Raw genomic sequence first — 24,072 nt, forward strand, 5'->3', positions numbered from 1 at the left:
GGTTTCTTTCATGCCTAAGAGTCAGAATACTAATGCAAGACAATGAAAACACACTCAGCGCTCAGAAGGATTACAGCAACTTTAAAAGATTGTAATCTATAGAGGATTCCTAATTATTATAATAATGAAATAGTTCATTACCCTTTGGTGAGCAAAAAAGGAAATGTCTTTTGTCCAAAGAAATTCAAGGAATTTCCTTTTAAGGTAGTGAATATAATTAGCCTATAACTGATCATATGGGTGATAACAAAGCCATTGCACTTCAGGGATAACATTATTAATGTCAAGAGGCATAGTGAAGCATTTTTATGCAGGTTTCTGGAGGCAGTGGTTGTGTCGCTGGGAAGAGTTGTCTCTTACTGTAGCTGCAAAAACAGGGAGTAAAGGGGAAAGAATAGATGCTGCAATGCTTTATGCTGCAGTGCCTTTATTTTCTATTATATTGTTTTCTGATCTGTCCCATAGCACATGCTACTGCCACTTGAAGGTACAGTATATAATTAACATGAACTGCTATATAAAAAACATTTCCAGAAATTGTACCAACAGATTCTGCAGTCCTGTTGATGCATGAAAATTTCCCAGACTGTGGGAGTGAGTCTCATCCTCAGGGTTGTTGGTGACTTGTTTAGACCAATTACTAAACAAACAAACAAAATTCTGCTTTGCTTCAAGGGGGATTACTTTTGCTGCTAAGGAAAAATCAAAGACAATGTACATAAATCAAAGTTAAAACATGGATTTCTCGACAACAAATAAAGATAGTACATTGACCAGAAGTTCTGTACTGCTTGTGTCACAAATAATTTGGTATGCAAATCTGTTGCATATCTGCGAGAGTTTCCTTTGTAATCAATGAAGGCTTTTGTTTCAGATAATGGTGAATGGCTGTTTTATTTATTGATAAAATAAATAGAATTTGCTCTTTACTGTAAACATCCAGTTCCGTATCGTATCTATTTTTGTATTATATTGTAGATCACCCCTTTATGCTTCCAATTATCAGCGACACATTTTTTAAAATATAAATTTCTATAGTTTTAGTGCTAATTAAAAAGAAAGGAGGATATAGAAGTCAACTCATTAGTCCGTACTTGAGCTGGATGAATAATGAGGAGTGGAATAAAATATTTCATGCCTCTGGGCATAAGCCAGCTTCTAACTACTGAAGTTTAGGAGGAAACTTTCTCTGGGGATGGGTTATCCCTAAGGGCCTTCATTTTCAGATTCACTGATTTTTACTGAAAAGTTCCCAAGTTTTACAAAAGCTGTATTTGATTTTTACTGATTTTCACCTGAATTTTGGACTACTCAAGTACATAGAAATACTGATTATGTTAAGAAAATCCAATATATTACTTTAAGCAGATGTATTAATGTTAATAATAAATTAGTCTAGATTAAAGTCTGTTAAAATATGACAATATAGCAGAAGACACACACATATACATGCATGTGTGTGTATGTGTGTGTGTATTGTTAAAGTATAATTCATTAAATAAATCACTGCATTAAACTGCTTTACTTTTAATACTTTTATGTTTCTCTATTTGTAGCTTTTATCTGTCCTTCCATCCCCCAATATTAACCTTGATTTTGACATTGAATACTTGGAAGTTAATTTTTTTCAATTACTTTTGCCCATTTTTAAAATTCTTGTAATAAATTCTTGGGAAATTTTAAACAAAATAAAAACCAGAAATGAAGGGCCTTGATTATCCCTGCATACTTTAGGGTTTCTAGTGCCTTCCTCTGATGCTTCTGATACTAGCCACAGTCAAAGACAAGATATGTCCTAGGTGCACCACTGGTTTGATCCAGTATGACAATTCTTATGTTACTATTTGAAAACTTTTTTGTAAATTCAGGATCTTATTCCAGTTAATGATTATTTCTGTAAGAATCATACCAATATTTTTGTAAAACAAATTTCAGGCTTGTAACAGATTTGCTTAATTCAAAAAAAATTAGTCCCAATGGGAACAAAATTATAGGCTGTAAGAACACAGGAATTGTTTTAACAGAGTGGGCCATCTAGTCCAGTATCCTGCCTGGAACAGTGCTTAGTACAGTACCAGATTTTAGAGGACAGTATTGCAAATCCCACTGTAGCCAATTATGGGATAACCTGCCCATAGGACTGTTTCTTCTTTTTTATTATTTTTAACACTAGGTAGTTAATGCTCGCTAATAGCCTGAAGCATAAGGATTTATATCTCTTTATAAAATTTTAATACTATAAAACAAATATAGCCATGGATATTTTTATTACCTATCTAAATGTCTAATCCTCTTTTAAATCCTGCCAAACTCTTGACCTCACTTATGCCTTGGCAATAGGCTTCACAGGTTAATTATCTGTTGTGTAAAAAACCTCACCTTTCTCCTTGATCAGTTTTAAGTTGCTACTTTTCAGTTTAATTGGATGTTGTCCTATCCTCCTATTATAAGCCTGAAAGGCTAAACAGAAACATTTGCCTGATTTACTTTCTCTTTACCTTTCTTTATAGGAGGAGCTGCTAGCAACCCTGTATTTGGGTTGACAAAAACTTTCCAGTATAAAGAATTCTTGCTACCTTATCTTTGAGATTCTTTAGCACCTCCACACTTTGCAGAAGGCCATGACATTTAGGAGGAATAACTTTAGGCTAGGGAAGTGTCTTTTCTTTGTTCCATGAAATTCCATTCAAGTTTTCTGAGATATAAACCACCCTTTTCTCTGTCTTGCTTACTTTACTCAGGAAAACTTTGACAGCTTGCCAAAGCAATAACTTAGTATATGAAAGTTTTAAATCCTGTCTCACAGTACTATAGCCAAGGCATTTGCAACACCATCAGCAGAAGCTGTAATGGGAACACCTGGAACCTATCAGAGCCACTGCAGCAGGGAAGAAAACAACTTGGGTTCCCACTCCCTGGGCCTAGAGCATGGCCCAACTGCATATGTAGTACCACATGTGGGCGTAGAGTTCTTCAAAGAACCAGTTGCACAGATAGAGGGAGGTTCTTTCTCTCTTAAACCTGGTTGGAACTGAATCCTAAGAATGTGAGACTTGTGACCAGGTGGTGTGATAAGCTTTCTATGGGGAAGGAAAGGCCCAGTGAATGGACTCTTTGACCATTTGGTGAGTGCGAGAGATTGACTGGGACTTCTTAAGGTAATGTGGAAAATGAACTATTCTTCCAAATAGAAGTTTTTGTTTCTTGATCACAGGGAACTAGCACTGCTGGCTGAACACAGAGTAGTAAGATAAGAGGTGGGCTATTGTACTCATTTGGATGGGATTAATAAGGCCTAGGAATCAAAGGTGTTAAAATGACTCTAACTATCCAACATTAAACAGTTTTAAACAAGTTTTGAAGTTTGGTATACAGAGACCTTAGCCAGCTTAGTACCATGCCACATATGCCATTAAATTAGTTTTAAACTTTTATTAAAGATACAGAAAAAGGGAAAAACAGTTAAAGCATTTGAATGTAAAGTATTAAATAAGGTTTTCATATTAACAGCATCCCTTGTTCCCTTTTTCCTTTAGCTGGAGAGAGGTTTTAGATGGGGCAGGGGGAAGGAAACCTTTGTTTTGGCAGGTCTCTTAGGTGGTATTAAAGATGGTAATAAGCATCTGTTTTAGGAAACAGCAAAGAATTCAGTTGAGATTGGCTGGAGCTGTTATTGCAGTTGTTAAAGTCGGATCCCATTTCAAAAGAAGATGAAACAAGACACACAAAAGGGAAGAAATAAGAATAGCAAAGAGAGAAAATGCTCCTTCTGCCTCTCATGTTGACTTTCATCTGCAACCTCACTTCTGGAAGATCCCAGGACCAGCACAAAGTCTTATCAGTCACTCAGAGACCTGGCAAATGTGTACCAGTGTCAGGCTGTTTAGGGCATTGCTTTTAGTTGCTTCTCTGGTTCCACGTTCACAGCACTATTTCAAACTATACAGTCCTGACTGGCTAAGCCAGACTCTTATTAAACAGAAGGCAAAAGGAGAAGAATGGGGAAAAAAGAAATAAGGCAGCAAAGGAAAAGGACACCCACATGGATGAGAGGAAATGAAGTCTCACTTTTCAAATAGTGTTTGGGATTCAGCTACAGCCACAGGTGCAGGCTTCTAATTTTCTCCGGGGGTGCTCAACTACTGCTCTGCCCCAAGCCTTGCTCCCACCCCAACCCTTTTCCCCAAGCTCCCACCCCTGCCTATTCCTGCCCCCCGCTCCAGCCCTGCCCCACCAGTTCCCTGCCTCTTTCTGTCCCTTCTCTGAGCGCACCTCATCCCCGCTGAACAGCTGTTCCATGGCAGGCACTGGGGGTGAGGGGGGAAGAGTTCATTGGCAGGGGCCGCAGACAGGGGGAAAAGAGGGGAGCTTGGCTGCTGGTGGGTGCTAAGTACCACTAATTTTTCATATTCCTTAAATGGTATTAATAAAACCCTTTCTATTTAAATTCACTCTTTCTGTCTTGATTTGCACCTTTTCCATTAATATTTGTTGTTATAAACTATTATGACATCTTATGAGCTTTCTCACACTTATTACAGTTGAGCTCACCATTAGAGTAAATTTGTAGGCCAAATTATAACAGGCCCTGGATCTGAGTCTTGTGATGGGTGTGAAATGTACTTGGCCCTTTGCTATGGAAGCTCTCCCACAACTCTCAGAAATCCTTTCTATCAGGGCTGGCTCCAGGCACCAGCTTATCAAGCAGGTGCTTGGGATTGCCACTCCGGAGCGGGGTGCCACTTTCAGGTTTTGGCAGCAATTCGGCAGAGGGTCCCTCACTCCTGCTCGGAGCGAAGGACCTTCCGCTGAATTGCCGCAGATCGCGACTTTTTTTTTTGGCTGCTTGGGGCGGCAGAACCCCTGGAGCCGGCCCTGCTTCCTATGATAAGACAAGATGTATTGCAGGTGTTTTTTGTAATCCAGCCAGTGCAGCTGGATACTGCCATACATCTATAGCAATAACAAACACTGAATCTTTTTATAAGTGTGAGATACAAGAAGCAGTCCTGCATTCCTGTTTGGGGAAAATTTCTACTGATATCCATAGGGAGTGCAAAACTGGTATCTTACTTCAGATTCCAAGTCAACATTGTATGTTTGGGGTTTGGGCATCTTGAACAATACCAGTGAATCTGCTCCTATTGCTTCCTATATGTTTGTTCATTGGAAGTGGGGACTACGGAAATAGTGCATCAGCACCTCAATTTTAATGTTTTAGAAATATTACTTGCTACATGTTCCAGAATTGCCATATTGCTGCAGAGTAGGAACAGCCCTGCAAGGAGGAAAGAGGGTAGGGAATGTGTTCAGGTCTCCTTTGCCTTATTCACTCACTTATCTCACACAGGCTGTAATCATTCCCCAAACCTCATTCACCAAATGTTCTCTCTATGATTAAACAATAACCTAGTCACCTGATGTATGAGATGATTCAACAAAGTAAATGCTGTATAAGAGGATTATAATTACGGTTATAATAAAGAAACTATTATAGCTGAACCAAGTAAAGGAGCTTGGGGGAAATAGACTTCCAGTAAGGAACAATACTTAGCACTTCTGAGCCTGTGGATCGATGGTGGTCCATGCAACATCGAGATGCTCATTTGTTTTTAGACTACATTTGCTGATGGCCTATAGAGTGCTTGTTCATCCCATAACAATAGCTTTCCTTCCCTTTTTGCTTCTTTTAAAAAAGCTATTGAATCCTATTAAAAGACACATAAAAATACTCACAACTTTACTTCTATTAGTTTCCATGTAAACCGAGCCTGTACTTGCCAACAAACGCAAATAGGAACCAAAACTGAACTATTGCTTGCTATGTGAAATGGGAATTTAAATTTAAACTTATGTTAATGAAGTAACTGCTGTTGGAACTTTTTTTTTTGGGTTAATCTAAGGCATACCTTTGTACTTACAAACTCTGTATGCTAATATAAGTGTTGAATATAGGTACAGGTTGCTTCACAGGAGTATTTAAGGCAGAATTTGGCTTTAATAATCACAAACTTACTAGAAAATGTTCATGTACATTTCTGGGGAAAAACTTCAGCAACTGATGCTGAAATTAATTTAGCTAAACTTAGGTGTAGCCACACTGCATCATACTTGTATAACAGTTGATAATCTAGAAATGATTACTGCAAAAGTGATTTTTTTAAGAGTATCTTTTAGAAGATTCAGCTATTGAATACCCATATTTAAATATGTTGAGAATAATAAAAACAAAGGTCAAAATACATAGTATGGTAATTATATCTACTATCTGACTTAATTTTGTAGCTATACAGGACACTTTTTTTTCTTGTAAAGCAGAATATAATTTATTCCTGATTGCGTATTCATTACTCTTTGTCTTGGTAACGGTTTGATTTGTCATTGGTTGAAGCTGTATCTCCATTACTCATTCTGAGTCATATTTTTCCTGAATATATTAGAGGGACATTATTCCCCATGGAAATTTGAAGTTCCTTTTACGTTCTTATAGACAAAAACTGAAAAGAGTTTGTGTATATACATATGTATATAATAGTAAAACTTGTAGGAAAGGAGAGGATGATGTTTTAAACTCAATTGATTATGTATGATTGTTTGACTTGTGAGTTCTTTTCCTATCAGAGCATCAGGGCAGGTCTCCTTAAAATTCTGTCAAATAGATCCATACAGTAAGACTTCTCTAGTTTCCATTGTGTGTATTTAGGGCAGTGATTAGTTAATGGTATTGTATTTATCTTACACATATTGTGTATTAGGTTGTTTGGATTTAACTTTGGCCTCAATCCAACAGTTGACTCCACTCACTCAAATGCCTGCACTGACATGGAGATAATATTATGATCCAGGTCCAAGTTGCCAGTTTAATACAAAAAGTGCACAGATACACTTACTTGTATTTTTTTAGTTAGGCAGGTGATGGGGTGTACAAAGCTGATACTGGCCAGGGAAGGGTTAATTAGGTGCTGTGGTCTCAGTCAGCCCCCATCTACTTCACTTGTGCAAGAGCTGTCAGGCTTGGAACGGGCCATTAAAAAGGGAGAGGCAGCTCAGGTGAGAGGAGTCTGGGAGGTACAGCAGATCTCTTGTCCAGGATCCAGCCAGAAACTCCTACATGCAGGTGCCTCCTTGAGGGAAGATAGGCCTGGTGCAGGACTATCGTGTTCACCTTGTTATACAGGGTATTGTCTTCTAGTCTATCTGGACATGATTATGGTCTGAATGGGGCTGCTTCAGTTGACATGTACTCCTGAAAGGGATGATTGCTCTCAATAAATCAGTTGGTTTGTCCCTCCTGAACCCAAAGAGTGATTTGTGACAAGTCCTGAAGTGACACAGTCACAGGCGGTCCTGCTTTTTTGCTATTAGTTCTAATGTGCTTTATCTTCTAGCCAGCAAAAATGTTTGAAGAACATAGAAGACTCAATATGTGAGGAATATACACTACTTGAAAGAGATCTCCCTGCTATGCTTTAGAGACTGACTCAGAAAAATAATTGCTAATATTATTTTGCACATATGCAGTGTCTTTCCCCCATCCCCAGCAGCTCTCAAACCACTTAAGAAAGGTGAGTAAAACATTACCATCGAGTACAGACAAAGTAATTGAATCACAAAGAGTTTAAGTGAATTGCTTATTGTAACACACAGCGGACATGAAAGATGAAGAACTAATTCTTAGCTAGACTAGTTACTAGGGATGGGTCTCCTGACTCCTGGCTCTGTGTTCAACCTACTACACCACAAATCAACTTACTAAAGGTCTAATGTGTATCTTAAAAGTGAGGGTATTTATTCACTTCTGTGGGTCAAAATCAGGATATGATTTGCATGCGCACACATCTGTGGCTGCTATGACTTACTGTAAAAGCTAGAGTCTATTTAGGGCATTTTGTGGTTCTGCTGTCATTCTCACTTAGAGTGGAAAGGCAGGAAAAAGCATGTTAGAACAACACTTGGAAGAACTAGTAAAGTTCTAGTCATTGCAGTCAATTTGAGATTCCCTGCTGTTGGCAATATTCTGTGTATTTGGGAAATTTATGTTCTATATACCCCTATGTTGTGGTGGTCTTACACATTCTCCTTTTTCAAACTGTTCAGAGCCTAATAACGTTGAGCTGTGAGGCTTTAGTACAGATTGAAATGCTAGGAAGTATCAATATTCTAAATCCAGACAAAATAATTACTTTTTTGATGCACAGTGTAATAATATTGACCTGCCATTGCTCTTCATCAGGATTTCCCCCTTTCAAAACATAAGCTGGCTAATCTTTGGATATGACATAGCAATGTTGTTATAAATCAGGAGGTCCTCAAATATCCAGCCAGAGTTCATGATGTTCAGATCTGTATAGTCTCTCTGAGACTCCCTTGTAGACTCCATAAGAGATAAGAGAATAATCTGCTAAACTACAATCTTGGCAAGCAATGTGTTCTTTTCTGTCTACTTAAAAACAATCTTCAGAATGGCTTTGCTCTATTTATTAACCTATAATACATTAACAATCTTGTACATATTTATCAAATTACTGCTGTTTTATGCAGATTTACAATATACCATTAATGCATCTGTTAAGCACAAGTATCAAAAGCTTAAGTTTTTTTAAAACAATTTATAGTAGTAGAATAGTCAATAGTTAACAAGTAGTAATATCTTTTTTTAATTATTATTATTTGGATCAACTTCTGTTGGTGAGAGAGACAAACTTCTGAAATTACACAGAGCTGTTCTTTAGGACTGGGAAACATACGCCAAGCCAAATACAAGGTGGAGCAGACTAGAATATGTGTTAACTGCTTATGCTAAATAAAGTACCAGTCAAGGTGAAGTGACCCACCAACACATCTGCAGTCCTAGGACAAAAGGAGTGTTAGTGGGTTATAGATTAGATTTATGGCTTATTGCAACAGAGTTTCTATTCAGTCTGTGATATAATAGGCATGTGTAGGACAAAGGATCTTGAAAGGTATGTTGTCGGTGGGAGTTGATGATCAGAGCAGTGGAGATATGTCTGCAGGTTTTTGCATCTGTTGTTCTGGCAGGATCTGGTGCAACTTTGAGTTGGTGTGTCCTGGTGTGTGGGGAGCTTGCTTGTGATAATGAGGTTGGGGCAGGCTATTTGAAGGCCAGAAGAGTGGGTTAAGAAAAGATTTCTTTCAAGATGTGGTATCTACCCAATATGTGTTTTGTTTGATGATACCTTGTATGGTTCCCATGCGGTGTGGTATGGTATGTGACAATTAGAAATATCTGGTTGGGGGTGGGGCAGGAGGGAGTGCGCTATTTCTATATTGAAGCAGATTCTTTCAGGGTATTTAGATGGCCTGTTCCATGATGGGACCTACTTCTCTGGTGGCGCATCCTTGTTTGGTGAAGGTGATTTTAAGTGTATGAAGGTGTATATCCCAAACTTCCTCCTCAGAGGTGGTATCTGAGTGTCTGAATGTAGACAACAGATTTCTTGGGGGCGGTTACTGGATCTGTGATGGTAGGTATGGTGATCTGTGGGTTTCTTGTGTATAGTTGTCTGTAGGGTTCCATTGTTGAAGCTGATCGTGGTGCCCAGGAAGTTGATCTGAAGAAGGTGAAAGCTTGTCTTTCTCACCAATGGAAGTTGGTCCAATAGCCTACAAGTGGCATCTGCCCTAACACAAAGTGCAAGCACCAATGGTGGTTTTAGGTTGTGAAGGCTACATATCAGAATAACAATTATGACGTAAATCCCACGTGTTGCTGAAATTTGTTTCACAACTGTCACAAAAAGACAAGCTTTTCCTTTGAGCTTAAGCTCATTTATTCCTTGTAAACCTGCCTGTGCAAGTCAGTGATTCCAGTAAGGCTGTTACAACGCCAGAGCCGTAGACTCAGTGGTGGTCTGCCTCTGTACACCTCACCAATTATATTTGCATGTCAAATCGTTGTCCTTAAGTTATTTGTCTTATTAATTCCACAGTGGATAATTGGCATTAGTAACATTTTACAACAAACCAGGTTTACAAATAAAAATACAATACTTGGTACCGACACATAACTTAAGTGAACCGTATTGTATTTGTTGCTGTTCTAAATTTGCTAAACATTTCTATTCTTCCTTTTTATAGTTTTTACGGACAGTGAGAGATTTGGAATGTCTAGCCATTCAAACAGCAGTAAAACATTAATATGTAAAGAGCTTTTAAAATTCCATTGGACATTATAGCCTAGACTGTGGATGGTGCTTACACAGTCAAGGAATGAGAAAATAAGAACCATTGTGTGGACTGTGTACCTTCCTGGAAAATCGGCCCCTAAGAGTAACTCACCATAGAAGAGGGCAGGGAGAAGGCAAAGCCATGGCTACGGTCCCTGGTGTGTCAGCCACCTGAGCTGTTCATGTATAAGGGGACAAATATATCCCTAGAAAGGGACCCCCAGCACATTTGGGAAGCTTCAAGATGCATGCTGTTGTAACCCACACACCTCCTGGGTGTGGTGTTCTGTCCTATCTAGTGGCACTAAGACCACTTAGCTAAGGCTGTAGAGCAGAATCATTAATCTCTAACAGCCATATGACTTTTAGCTCATCCAGTAGAGGCTCAAGCATTTAGTTCTAGAGACCCTAGGTTTGATCCTACCCACTGACGACCGGGATCTGTTGGCTTTACACTGTCACCTCTGGAATGATGCAGGCCCATCTCCATCCCTTACTGTGGAATGAGACTTAATGCCACTATCTAGTGTTGTGGTATTAGTCTATACCAGACATAGGAATGAGATTAGAAGAGGCACCTATGGTACTGTTTATAAATGAATATTGGTGCCCTCAACGCAACAACAATAAAACCATTGGTTACAGTGCACTAGGAGGAAGACCAAGTGTTTTTCCTTGCAGAGATGTTAGAAAATAAGAAAGTTCCTAAGTCCTGGCATTTATTTTAAACCATGCATATTTTCCAGGTTTATGCAAAATTCAGTGAAACCCAAGACTTTATTACCTATCTTGGGCCTTTGTTAAAAACTGGAGACTCAGATTGTTGTTTCCAATGACTTGCCAAGGTTTACAGTCCTTTCAAGTGTAAGTAAAGCCTGTTTTGAACAAACCAAGAAGAACTTATAGTTTTCAGTTGGAAATATGTACAATTCATAGTGTCAGAAATGTAGAAATTAGAGATGGAAAAGGCCATCCAATCCACCTTCCTACCAATGCAGAGATGTAGCTTCCTGTGCTATAGATAGCTTTACTGTGAAATTTTATGGATTCAGCTGAATTTTTCTTTAAGACTGAGTTTGTTCAGACCTGAGTCTTAGAACAGGTGGTAGCAACGGGACCTCTTCTCTGCATCTTTTATCAGGAGCACGTCTCCTTCTCTAAAGTGAATTATAACTAGCTGTGTTCAATATGTGGCAGCTTTCTGTTTGTAAAGTCTTGTTTGTACATCTGAAAATACCCTTTGCTGACAACCAGCATCAGGGAAAGGTGCAGTTGAACCAGCGTTAAGCACAGGTTAGCAGTAAGTGAAGATGTGAAGAAACTAGTGTTGTGCACTGTTCAGTCAGGATTTTTAACCAGTTTATCAATGTATCCTAGTATCTTGCCCTTGTGACATGGTCATTTATGCAAATATAGCAGAGCTGGCTTCTAGTAACTAACTAGGATTTGGAAGAAATGTATCTGTTTCAGAAAGGCCTTTGTAAATCATGAAGTACAGCTAGACAGAGAACTTGTTTCTGTCCATTACATACATACATACATACAAACAATGTAAATACACTGGAAATTTGAATATACCCAAAGTTCAGGCACACACAATTTGAACAAGAGAAATCCAAACATATTGCAAAAATGTATCTGAAAGGAAATTCTTCCCCTTGTTCAGCACCACAATTGTCACAATAGATATCTGAGTTATGGAAGAAACTGTGTTGTAGTTTTCCTTCATGGGCCCTAATTGCCTGTAAAGGGTACCTAACTTGGCTTTGTGGATCACAGTGTTATTCTGTGACTTTTCTAGGTACCTAAAAGTTAGAGTACCATGATGCTCAAAACCGCTCCCTGGGTTCTACTCCAAGGGACTAGAAAAGTGAGCAGATAAGGAGAGGACTCCGGAGAAATGGAAGTCATTCATTACATTGCACTTCATATGAGCAAGATTCTGATTCTCAGTCTGCAATAGTAAAAGTTACCTGACAGCCTCCCATTAAAATTTCTGTTATAAGTTGTAACTTGCAGAAACTTTTTCTAGGTTTGGTCACTGCCCAAATGCATTTTTTTTTAAGTTAGAGCATTTCAGCATAAATAGAAAAACTACATTCCCCATTACAAAAGGAAAAATTGTGCACCTTTTTGGAATAGCTGAACAGATGAAAGTGCTCAGGGTAAAAAGCTAAAATTGAGCATGGAAATAGCCTTCATTGAAAAAGCAGTGCAGAACCTTCATTTTTGAGGAAATTTGTTTTGATTTCACTTTCCTAGGAGCCTTAGAAAAAAATCTTATTATGCGTCTTCCAAATGCAAAATGCAGGAACAACTAATGCCTTGATCCTGCAACTTCTGGCACACTGATGGACTGCTGCACCCCCATGGAACCACACTGAAGTCAATGTATTAAACTTAACTCCATAGAGCAAGAAAATGGAGGAAAAATGATTAAACATTAGGGCACTAAATCTAGTTTTCCTATATCTGCATCATTTTGAGAATCTCTCTTCTTGACCCCTCTTATTTTGAGAGAACACAGCAAGAAAAACATAATACTTCTTATTATTTAATGCTGAGGGGCTGAATCTTGCTGGTTACTCATGTAAGAGGTTTCAAAGAAGTGAGTTGACAGCCTGGTGGTCAAGATCCCAAACTAAGCCTTAAGTTCCATTGCCAGCTCTACCACAAACTTCCTGCACAAGCTTGAAGAAATCACTTAATCTTTCTGTGCCTCAGTTCCCCATCTGCAAAATTAGGCATTACTTAAAGGGATGTTGTAAGGCCAGGGGCTGCTCCAGGCACCAGCACGCCAAGTGCGTGCTTGGGGCGGAAAGCCACTGGGGGCGCTCTGCCGGTTGCCACGAGGGCGGCAGGCAGGCTGCCTTCGATGGCATGCCTGTGGAGGGTCCGCTGGTTCTGCGGCTTTGGCAGACCTCCCACAGGCTGCCGCCAAATTCGCGGGACCGGGGACCTCCCGCAGGCAAGCTGCCGAAGGCAGCCTGCCTGCCATGCTTGGGGTGGCGCAATACTTAGAGCAACCCCTGTGTAAGGCTGTACAAACTAACATTTGTGAGGCATTCAAACTACGAGTGGCTAAGAAAATCCTATAATTAAGTAAGGATTTGGACCTATGAAATGCATACCTGATCAATATAAGGGCTTTCTCTCTGAGATATATTACTTAAAGACTGTGCAATTTCCCATTGCTATTAAAATACTAAATTTTAAATTTTCTAAATAAGTCATCTGAAGTTCTTTAGACTTGTTTTGGTTCTGACAAACACAATATTAAAATACCCTTCAAGCGAAATGCATGCAACAGGAAAACATTTTTTTTCTCAGAAACAATGAGGAATCCAGTAGCACCTTAAAGACTAAAGTTTAGTGGGTTAAAAAAACAAAACACTTCTTCAGACGCATGTTCAGTTGCATCTGAAGTGTGGTTTTTTTTTCTACCCATGATAGCTTATGCCCAGATAAATCTGTTTAGTCTTTAAGGTGCCACTGGACTCCTCATTGTTTTTGTGGATACAGACTAACACGCCTACCCCTCTGATACATTTTTTTTTCTGAACCCAATCTAAGATTGGATAGGCTTAAAGGCTCAAAAGGCTGAACTAAACTGATGGCCATGTTCAGATAACTTTGTTAAACATCTAGTATGTAATAGCAAGAATTTATTGAGATCTTTGTTTTCCGGTAAAGAAACCTAGAATTCACCTTGCAGAATAGGTAGAATATTATTAGAAAAACATGGAATGCCTGCAAAAAAAAATACTACTTTTTCACAGAATGGATGGGAACTAACGGCACCGGGGCTTTATATGTTGACATGTTTATATTCATTCATGTATCTTATGTTTTGAAAACATGAGAGGGAGTAAAAAGATTAAATAGTGAAAATTGTATTTCAACCAGTCTTTAAGATTAGGCAGTTAAAGCTTTGAAATACATATCAATTTCAACTGAGGCTGAGACTAGTGAATGCTGCTAAGCAAAACAAACAAAAATCAGTTTAGTTCACACCTTCAAATAAATACTTCTACCTTCTACTGCGTTCTCAGCACAGTTGTGTTCACTTTCTGTAAGTCCTGTAGATAGAGAATGGAAATACTTACAGGAAAGTGAATTCTAAATTGGTTAACAAAGCAACAGTACCAATTTCAAAGTTGATACTGGAGTATTGAATTTAAAATCCATTCTGCTTTGTGCTTGAACCATCAAAACAGGGAACACAAACAACACTTACCAGCACACTGTAAATTTTGAATGTTCATTGGTATTCTGCCAATCAAAATTTTTTTGAAGAAAGTTGGTAAATTCAAACACACCTGAGAAATTTGCAGTCTGTTACGGACAATTTTATGAACATAAAAATTACTCATTACGAGTTGTTCACCTGGATCTAACGCAGATCACCCCAAAACTCAGAGTGGTGTGAAGCATGGGTAGAGTATGGAAACAATGCAAATGAATACTCTGGAGAATGCAGAGACACTGTCTTCTTTTCTCTCATCTGTATTTGAGTTTGCTGCTGAAGCACTGACATTTCTAGCAGCAAGTAAAGACCTGATGCTACAGATGATCTTCTCAAAAGTCTATTTGATTCCTGTGAACGTATTGAGGAAAAATTGCAGGGTGAGGGGATAGAGGAAAGAACCTTTTGGTGAAACAGTAAACCTGGGAAAACCTGTCTAGAAAGCAGGCACCTCTTTCTTTTTAAAATGTGACTGGAAAAAGCAGTTTAGCCTTAGTATAGTCTCAGAAGCTGAGGACAAATTTACTGAAGGAAAAACAAGAAATGTCATTCTCATGTAGCATCTCTCTAACAGCTCTTCCTCTTAGTCTTCAAGATAAGTAAATCAACTGGTCTATGTGTTGCACAGACACTTGGGTTTCTTAAATATGTTAAGGTTTGATTGTCTCATCATTTATATCATAACAGTGCCACTGACACTAGTGGAGTTACTTCATGTTGACACTGGTGTATGGCTATGTCTATTCTACAGCTGTGTCAATACTAGTGAGACTATACTGGCATAGCTTTGTCAGTGTAGCTCTGCCAACATAATTCTGCAGTGTGGGTGCATGCTGAACTGACAGAAGGGGTGTAGGAACATAACCTCACTGAATGAAGTCAGTTGCATGGACAGAAGCATTCTTGTGCCAATGTAACTGCATCTACACTGGGTTTTTGTCAGCATAATTACCAGTCAGGGATGTGGGGTTACTTTTTATACCCCGATCAATGTAGCTGCATGAACCTAACTTTTAAGTGTAGACCAAACATTAGTGAGAAGAGAACTGGAACCTCCTAATCTTTGGATTGTACACCATTCTGTTTGCTGAGAGACATCTGATATACATACACATCAATAGCACCCGCAAATTTGCGTGCATTTTTGTGTCTCATTTAATAGGAATCAAACAAATCACAAGCCTACGACAGAAGAGGATTAACTCATGTTACCCATTTTAGCTTACAGAAACAATCACTGCTAGTTATTAGGTACTAATACACCATGGCTTTCAAAACTGTGCAGCGCTGATTACAGTGGCCAAGAATAAATCTTTTTTAAAATAATACCATTGTACCTTTCCAACACTTTCTTTCTACATGCATAAACCTATCATAGTAAAGGAGATGCTGACAATGCTGTTTCTAATTTCAGGATCTCACTATACTTGTAGAAATAAAGCTTATGCAAGTGGAGATTAATGAATAGTGCCAGGGGAAAAGTCCAGAAGAATGAGTTTGACTAACAACACTGGCCTACAATTTTTGAGAATTCGTCTGCTTCAGAGATAAAATGTGCTATTTATTATGTGTTTTGATGTGCTGAATTCAAATATGACAATTAGAACAACTGATTGGCTACTATTTCTAAGATATTTAAGTTTTTACATTTTATGTCTATGTATATTGTGTAGATAGTAGAGTTTTAATCATAAATTGTAAACCTAGGTCTTTTCATGTGTTTATGGTTGCTTTACATGATAATATTTCACCTGACCTGTTTATGTAACACTTTAAAAATCAGCAAAAGGGTTATATAACTAAAATTTATTATGAAACAAAAGGCAAAAAACTATTATGTACATAGTTTAGTCCTATTCAGTGTCTACTTGGCACTTCTTGGCTTGTCTCTTGTATTCATTCAATGGAGCATCTCTTGTCACTGTCCAGCAATAGTCTGCAAGCATTGATGGGCTCCATTTGCCCTGATAGCCTGCCAGGAGATTCCACTGCTGTAGTCTGGAGCCCAGCAGCTCTGCCTTACTCTTGAGTAGTTCCAAATTCCTGACAAGGTCATTCAGTTCACCTTGTGTTATGAGGTGTGGTTCAGAGGAGGAGGATGGGAGAAAATGTGGGTCCTGTGACATTGATAGTTCAGGACCAGAAGTTTCATCCTCTTCCTCTTCCTCGTCTGACTCAAGTGAGAATGATTCTGGTGCATCAGGAACCGGCAATCCTTCTCTGTGGGGTACTGGGCGTATAGCTGATGGAATGTTTGGATAATGCACAGTCCACTTTTTCTTCTTTGACACACCTTTCCCAACTGGAGGCACCATGCAGAAGTAACAATTGCTGGTATGATCTGTTGGCTCTCTCCAAATCATTGGCACTGCAAAAGGCATAGATTTCCTTTTCCTGTTCAACCACTGGCGAAGATTTGTTGCACCAGTGTTGCAGCATATGTGTGGGGCCCACCTCTTGTCCTGATCTCCAATTTTACAGCCAAAAGAAAGGTGATAGGCTTTCTTAACCATAGTGGTTATACTGCGCTTTTGAGATGCAAAAGTCACTTCACCACAAACATAGCAGAAGTTATCTGCACTGTTCACACAAGTACAAGGCATCTCTGCTCACTTTGGCTAAACAGAAATGTGTCCCTTTGCAAAATCAAACACTGACAAATAAGAGAGCACGACACTGTATGATTTCTAGAGCTGATATAGGGCAATTTGTTCAGCAGAGTGATGTAAGCTTCGTTATGATTGCATCATCCATGACTTCTAGGAATAACATGATGCAATTCATATCATGTATGACGCAATACCAGCTTCAGATTGCATCATTCATTGTTTTGCCTAAAAAGCAAGTACTCTCCAAACCCAGTCATAGATTTATTCGTAGATCCAGTCAAAGATGTATTTTAGTCATTTCTGATTTAAATTGAGATCCCTTCCCTTTATAACTCACTTATCCTCCGCCATTCCCAAGTCAAGGGTCGTATATACTGACCTAATAGCATATCTTGAAAACTAGAACCAATCAACAATTTTAAGCATCATTTTCATTCTCAGTGACCCAGAATTAGTAAAGCTGGACTGCATTTATTTCAGAAGCATTTTGGCTGTAGAGCAGTGCAATAAATCATCCTTGCTCTATTTGATATCCTCCTTCATCTTCAGCATTTATAAGCTTGAATATCATGTTGTTGTCTTTGCTTTAGAGGGTTTTCCCCAAATTTATTCTTGGCTTAGATCTCATAGCTTACCAAGAAGGAATAGTTTTTCAGAAACTTGTCTTGTACCTTTATTTGTCTGCTTCCTCTAAAATCATTATTCTGCAAGGATTCTAGCATCAGATTTGACAGATCAATTAGATCACTTTCAAGTAATTTTTACTATGCTCTGAGAGTGGCTAATTCCATGGTGTCTGTCTCTACCCCCTTCATAGTTTAAGGAGCATAGATTATATGACACTATCCAGATGCCAGTTTGCATTGCATTTTTTTTCATGATAACAGTGTTCTTTCCAAACTGCACATCATTTCTTTATTCCCCGGAATACTTCAGTAAGCCGACTCTCCAGGATGTCACTTATATGACATCTTGGCTTTCTCAACTGGCATTTTACTAACCCCAAATAAACTCCCTGCATACTTCTGTCAAAATGGCATTGTCTCTTTACAATGAGATGCTGCTCAAATTGTTATTAAATTAGCTCCTTTGTGCAGTTATATTCTTGCTACAGCACTTCTCTAGTTCCCCATGGCTTAATTAACAACTTGTATGGCTGTAAGTCTAGTAGTTATAGCTGACAGTGATGTTTGCAGAAATTGATTTGGCTGGTTTGGAAATGTTGCCTTCAGCATTCTCTCTGTACTCAACAGTTAACCAATTTTTTTTTAAGGTTTCTCTTTCTATTGAAACTTGTTAGCCCAATATTGTACATATTGCCTTGATCTTAACTCTCCTTTTCTTCTTCTTCTTCTTCCTTTTCTTCCTTATTCACTTTCTCCACACCACTCATGATTTTATATATCTCTATCATATCCCCCCTTGGTCTCCTCTTTTCCAAGCTGAAAAGTCTTAGCCTCTTTAATCTCCCCTCATATGGGACCCATTCCAAACCACTAATCATTTTAGTTGCCCTTCTCTGAACCTTTTCTAATGCCAGTATAGCTTTTATGAGATGAGGAGACCATATCTGTACACAGTATTCAAGATGTGTGTGTACCTTGGCTTTATATAAGAGCAGTAAGATATTCTCCATCTTATTCTCTATCCCTTTTTGAATGATTCCTAACATCCAGTTTTCTTTTTTGACTGCCTCTGCTGTCTTCAGAGAACTATCCACGATGACTCCTAGATCTCTTTCCTGATTAGTTGTGGCTAAATTAGCCCCCATCATATTGTATGTATAGTTGGGGTTATTTTTCCCAATGTGCATTACTTTACATTTTTCCACATTAAGTTTCATTTGCCATTTTGTTGCCCAATCATTTAGTTTTGTGAGACCTTTTTGAAGTTCTTCACAGTCTGCTTTGGTCTTAACTATCTTGAGCAGTTTAGTATCATCTGCAAACTTTGCCAACTCACTGTTTACCCCCTTCTCCATATCATTTATGAATAAGTTGAATAGGATTAATCCTAGGACTGACCCCTGGGGAACACCACTAGTTCTGAAAATTTTACCATTTATTCCTATCCTTGGTTCCCTGTCTCTTAACCAGTTCTCAGTCCATGAAAGGATCTTCCCTCTTATCCCATGACAACTTAATTTACGTAAGAGCCTTTGGTGAGGAACCTTGTCAAAGGCTTTCTGGAAATCTAAGTGCACTATGTCCACTGGATCCCCCTTGTCCAGATGTTTGTTGACCCCTTCAAAGAACTCTAATAGATTAGTATGAAATGATTGCCATTTACAGAAACCATGTTGACTTTTGCCCAACAATTTGTTCTTCTATGTGTCTGACAATTTTATTCTTTACTATTGTTTCAACTAATTTTGCCTGGTATTGACATTAGACTTACCAGTCTGTAACTGCCAGGATCACCTCTAGAGCCCTTTTTAAAATAGTGGTGTTACATTTGCTATCTTCTAGTCATTGGGTACAGAAGCTGATTTAAAAGACAGGTTACAAACCATAGTTAATAGTTCCGCAACTTCACATATGAGTTCTTTCACTCTTAGGTGAATGCTATTTGGTCCTGGTGACTTGTTACTGTTAAGTTTATCAATTAATTACAAAACCTCCCCTAGTGACACTTCAATTTGTGACAATTCCTCTATTTTTCACCTACAAAGGACAGCTCAGGTTTGGGAATCTCCCTAACATCCTCTGCCATGAAGAATAAAGCAAAGAATTCATTTAGTTTCTCCACAATGACTTTAAAGTCTTTAAGCACTCCTTTTGTATCTCGATTGTCCACAGGCCCCACTGGTTGTTTAGCAGGCTTCCTGCTTCTGATGTATTTTAAAAACATTTTGTTGTTACCTTTTGAGTTTTTGGCTAACTGTTTTTCAGATTTCTTTTTGGCTTTTCTTAATACATTTTTACACTTAATTTGGCAGTGTTTATGCTCCTTTCTATTTACTTCACTAGGATTTGACTTCCACTTTTTTAAAAGATGCCTCATTGCTTCTTTTACATGATTGTTAAGCCAGGGTGGCTCTTTTTTAGTTCTTCTATTGTGTTTTTAAATTTGGGGTATACATTTAAATCGGGCCTCTATTATGGTGTCTTTGAAAAGTGTGTCCATGCAACTTGCAGGGATTTCACTCTAGTCACTGTACCTTTTAATTTCTGTTTAACTAACCCCCTCATTTTTGCATAGTTCCCCTTTTTGAAACTAAATGCCACAGTGTTGAGCTGTTAAGGTGTTCTTCCCACCACAGGAATGATAAATGTTGTTATATTATGGTCACTATGTCCAAGCTGTCCTGTTATAGTTACCTCTTGGACCAGCTCCTGCACTCCACTCAGGACTAAGTCGAGAGTTGCCTTTCCCCTTGTGGGTTCCTGTACCAGCTGCCCAATGAAGCAGTCATTTAAAGTATTAAGAAATTTTGTCTCTGCGTTTTGTCTTGAGGTGACATGTACCCAGTCAGTACGGGGATAATTGAAATCCCCCACTATTACTGAGTTCTTTATTTTAATAGCCTCTCTAATCTCTCTTAGCATTTCATTGTCACTATCACTGTCCTGGTCAGGTGGTCAATAATAGATCCCTACTGTTATAGTCTTATTAGCACTTGGAATTACTATCCATAGAGATTCTGTGGAATATGTGGATTCATTTAAGATTTTTCCTTCATTTGATTCTACATTTTCTTTCACATATAGTGCCACTCCCCCCACCCCCCCACATGATCTATTCTGTCCTTCCAATATATTTTGTATCCCAGAATGATTGTGTTTCACTGATTGTCCTCCCTCCACCCATTTTCTGTGATGCCATTATACAGGGGTGAAAGTAACTTAGGCCATTTACTGGTATGGGCTGTGGGGGACTCTGGCCCCTGGAGGGGGCAGGGCCTCAGGCAGAAGGGGCAGGGCTGGGGGTCAGCATCCCCCAACCAGCCTTTTCAGGCTGCCTGGTCCGTGCCTCCCTGGGCTCCTGTGTTGTTTTAAAGGGCCCAGGGGTCTGGATGCCACTGCTGCACTAGCGTCGGTGTCCATATCCCTGGGCCCTTTTAATTTGCTGTCCCCAGGATAACTGCTCCCTTTGCCCCCTCCCCCCTGTCGGAGGCTGTAGGGGATGGGGCAATGGGGCAGGGACATTAAAGTACTGCAGGGCCCTTTGCTGTGGCAGTGCTTTAACGTCACTGTCCATCCCCACCCCCCCACCCACTCCCCATTGGTGGCCCTGCTGGTATGGACCCTACCAGCATGGCTGCCGACAGGGGAGGCAAAAGAGGTAGGGATATTAAAGCACAGCCACAGCACCACTTTAATGTGGGCTGGGTATGGGCTGATGCGGGTTCTTACCAATACAGAGTACCAGCCCATATCGGCTCACTTTCACCCCTGCTATTAGATCAATATCCTCCTTTAACAAGAGGCACTCATCTTATTATTTAGACTTCTAGCATTTGTGTACAAGCACTTTAAAAACTTGTCACTGTTTGTTTGCATTTTTCTGATGTATCAGATTCTTTTTTTATGTGAATGTTTCTTGTCTTGTCTGATCTGACCCATACTTTATACTCTTTCATCCTCTCCTCCCATACTTTATCCTCTTTCATCCTCTCCTCCTGACTAAAACCTAGACTCTCCTAAGAGAAGTCTCTGTCCAATCCACATGCTTCTCTGTGTCCGAGACCAATGCAGGTTCGAGTAAGTTTTTGATCAAGTGAGGAAAATCAAAACATGACAGATTGAAAGTTCAAAACTACGTGGTCGTTTATTGATGGGGGATAAGTTGCAACTTGGGCTGGGGAGGAGCACTATTTACACAAATTGAAACAATCTATTTACAACCAACAACAGGAAACCAAATGATCTGTGATTAACTGCTCACCAGAAATTAGAGCAGATACACCAAACTGAGTAAACTATATACATTAACCAAATATTGTAAAGTACAACAATCAACCACAATAGCAAACAATACAACAATTTAACTTTCATGTACTATATACATAACTTGGTACCAAGTAAGGGAGGAAAAAAAGGAAGAGGCTAAGCAAACAGAATGTTACAGAAATTAGAATACAAATAGAATACCGCACTCCAGGTGCAGCTGACCAGCAGTACAGACACCGAGAGCATGACGAATTAATGGGAATTAATCCCACCCGTCCCAAGCCAGCTAAACCCGCAGGAGACCCTTCTAGCTGGAAGGAGGATCCAAGTCTTCCAGCTAACATGCGGATACTTCTCCAGATCTTGGCGCGAGATGTGGTTTTATTCGAGAGCTCTCTTACTCATGTCAGCATTTGATTGGTCCCTAGCTCCTTCGCCTTCCAGGTTCTGAGCTGGAGCCCTCCACGTAAACAGGATCTGAACACGGCACACTACCCTTATGCACACGGCATGCTGGTATTTTTGCGCAAGGCACTAGCCTGACCTCAGGTGACCAGGCAAAAAGGTGGGAAAATGCACACGACACGCTGGTATTTTTGCACAAGGCCTGACCCCTAGGTGACCAGGGAAAAAGTGCGGGAAAATGCATACGGTACCAATGTGACCTTTTGATCGACAATTGGCCATACGGACGCCATGTTTGAGCATAGGCTTAGGGCTGTGACACTCTGCGGCAATCAGCTTTCCCTCATCTCTTAGTTTAAAAACTGCTCTGCAACCTTTTTAATGTTAAGTGCCAGCAGTCTGGATCCAGTTTGGTTTAGGTGGCACCCATCCTTTCCCTATCCCAAAAGTTTCCCCACTTCCTAATAAATCTAAACCTCTCCTCTCTACACCATCGTCTCATCCATGCATTGAGACTCTGAAGCTCTGCCTGCCTACCTGGCCCTCCGCATGGAACCGGAAGCATTTCTGAGAATGCTGCCATAGAGGTCCTGGATTTCAGTCTCTTTCCTAGCAGTCTAAATTTGACCTCCAGGATGTCTCTCCTACCCATCCCTATGTCATTAGTAACTACATGTACCACGACCACCGGCTCCTCCCCATAAGTCTACCTAGATGCCTTGAGCCATCCGCAACCTTCACATCAGGCAGGCAAGTCACCATACGGTTCTCCCAGTCATCACAAACCGAGCCATCTATGTTTCTAATGATCAAATGTCCCATTACTAACACCTGCCTTTTCCTAATGACTGGAGTTCCCTCCTCCAGAGAGGTAACCTCAATGTGAGAGGATACCCCAACATCATCTGGAAGGAGGGTCCCAACTATGTGAAGGTTTCCCTCTGCTCCCATTGACTGAGCTCCTTCCCTGAGCCTTTCATCCTCCTTAACAGTGCAGGGGCCGTCTGACCGGAGGTGGGACAATTCTACAGTGTCCCAGAAAGCCTCATTAACATATCGCTCTTAGCTCCTCCAGTTCCACCACCTTGGCCTCCAAAGCCTGTACGCGGTCTCTGAGGGCCAGGAGCTCCTTGCACCAAATGCACACATACACCACCCGCCCATAGGACAGGTAATCATACATGCTACACTGAGCTTAATAAACAGGGTAGCCACCATTCTGCTACTGGACTTCTGCCTGCTTTCTCTCCTATAGCTACCTAGGTTAATGATAGGGCTTTTGTTTAAATCAAGAAATTTTGATTATAGTTTAGTTTAAAGGTTTAAAGAATGGCAAGTGTACCTCGCTCCCTTCTCAGTTCCCTTTCCAACTCCATCTCAAAACTTCCTGATCACTTGCTCACTTCTTTATAAAGCTCTGGCCTTCCTGATAGCCCTGTCCCCTTACTAAGGCTCAACCAATGAACAGAGGCATCTAGATTTCAAACCTTGTTTAGAAGCTCACAGCTTCCAACTGCCGGCCACAGTACACGGTCCTTCAAACAGACAGACAGACAAACACACAAGCTCAGCACACAGCAAGTAACCCCCAAACACACACTACAGTCACTTACTCCAAGGGTCCCATATTTGCTCCTCCTTCACCTGGAGAACACCCTCTCAAGACAGGCTTGAGGATATACTAACTTACACCAGAAGCAGAACTGGCTACTTGCTAGAGTCCTAGAATAGTG

The sequence above is a fragment of the Gopherus flavomarginatus genome, chromosome 6 (genome assembly GCF_025201925.1).
Source record: "Gopherus flavomarginatus isolate rGopFla2 chromosome 6, rGopFla2.mat.asm, whole genome shotgun sequence".
Lineage (NCBI taxonomy): Eukaryota > Metazoa > Chordata > Testudines > Testudinidae > Gopherus > Gopherus flavomarginatus.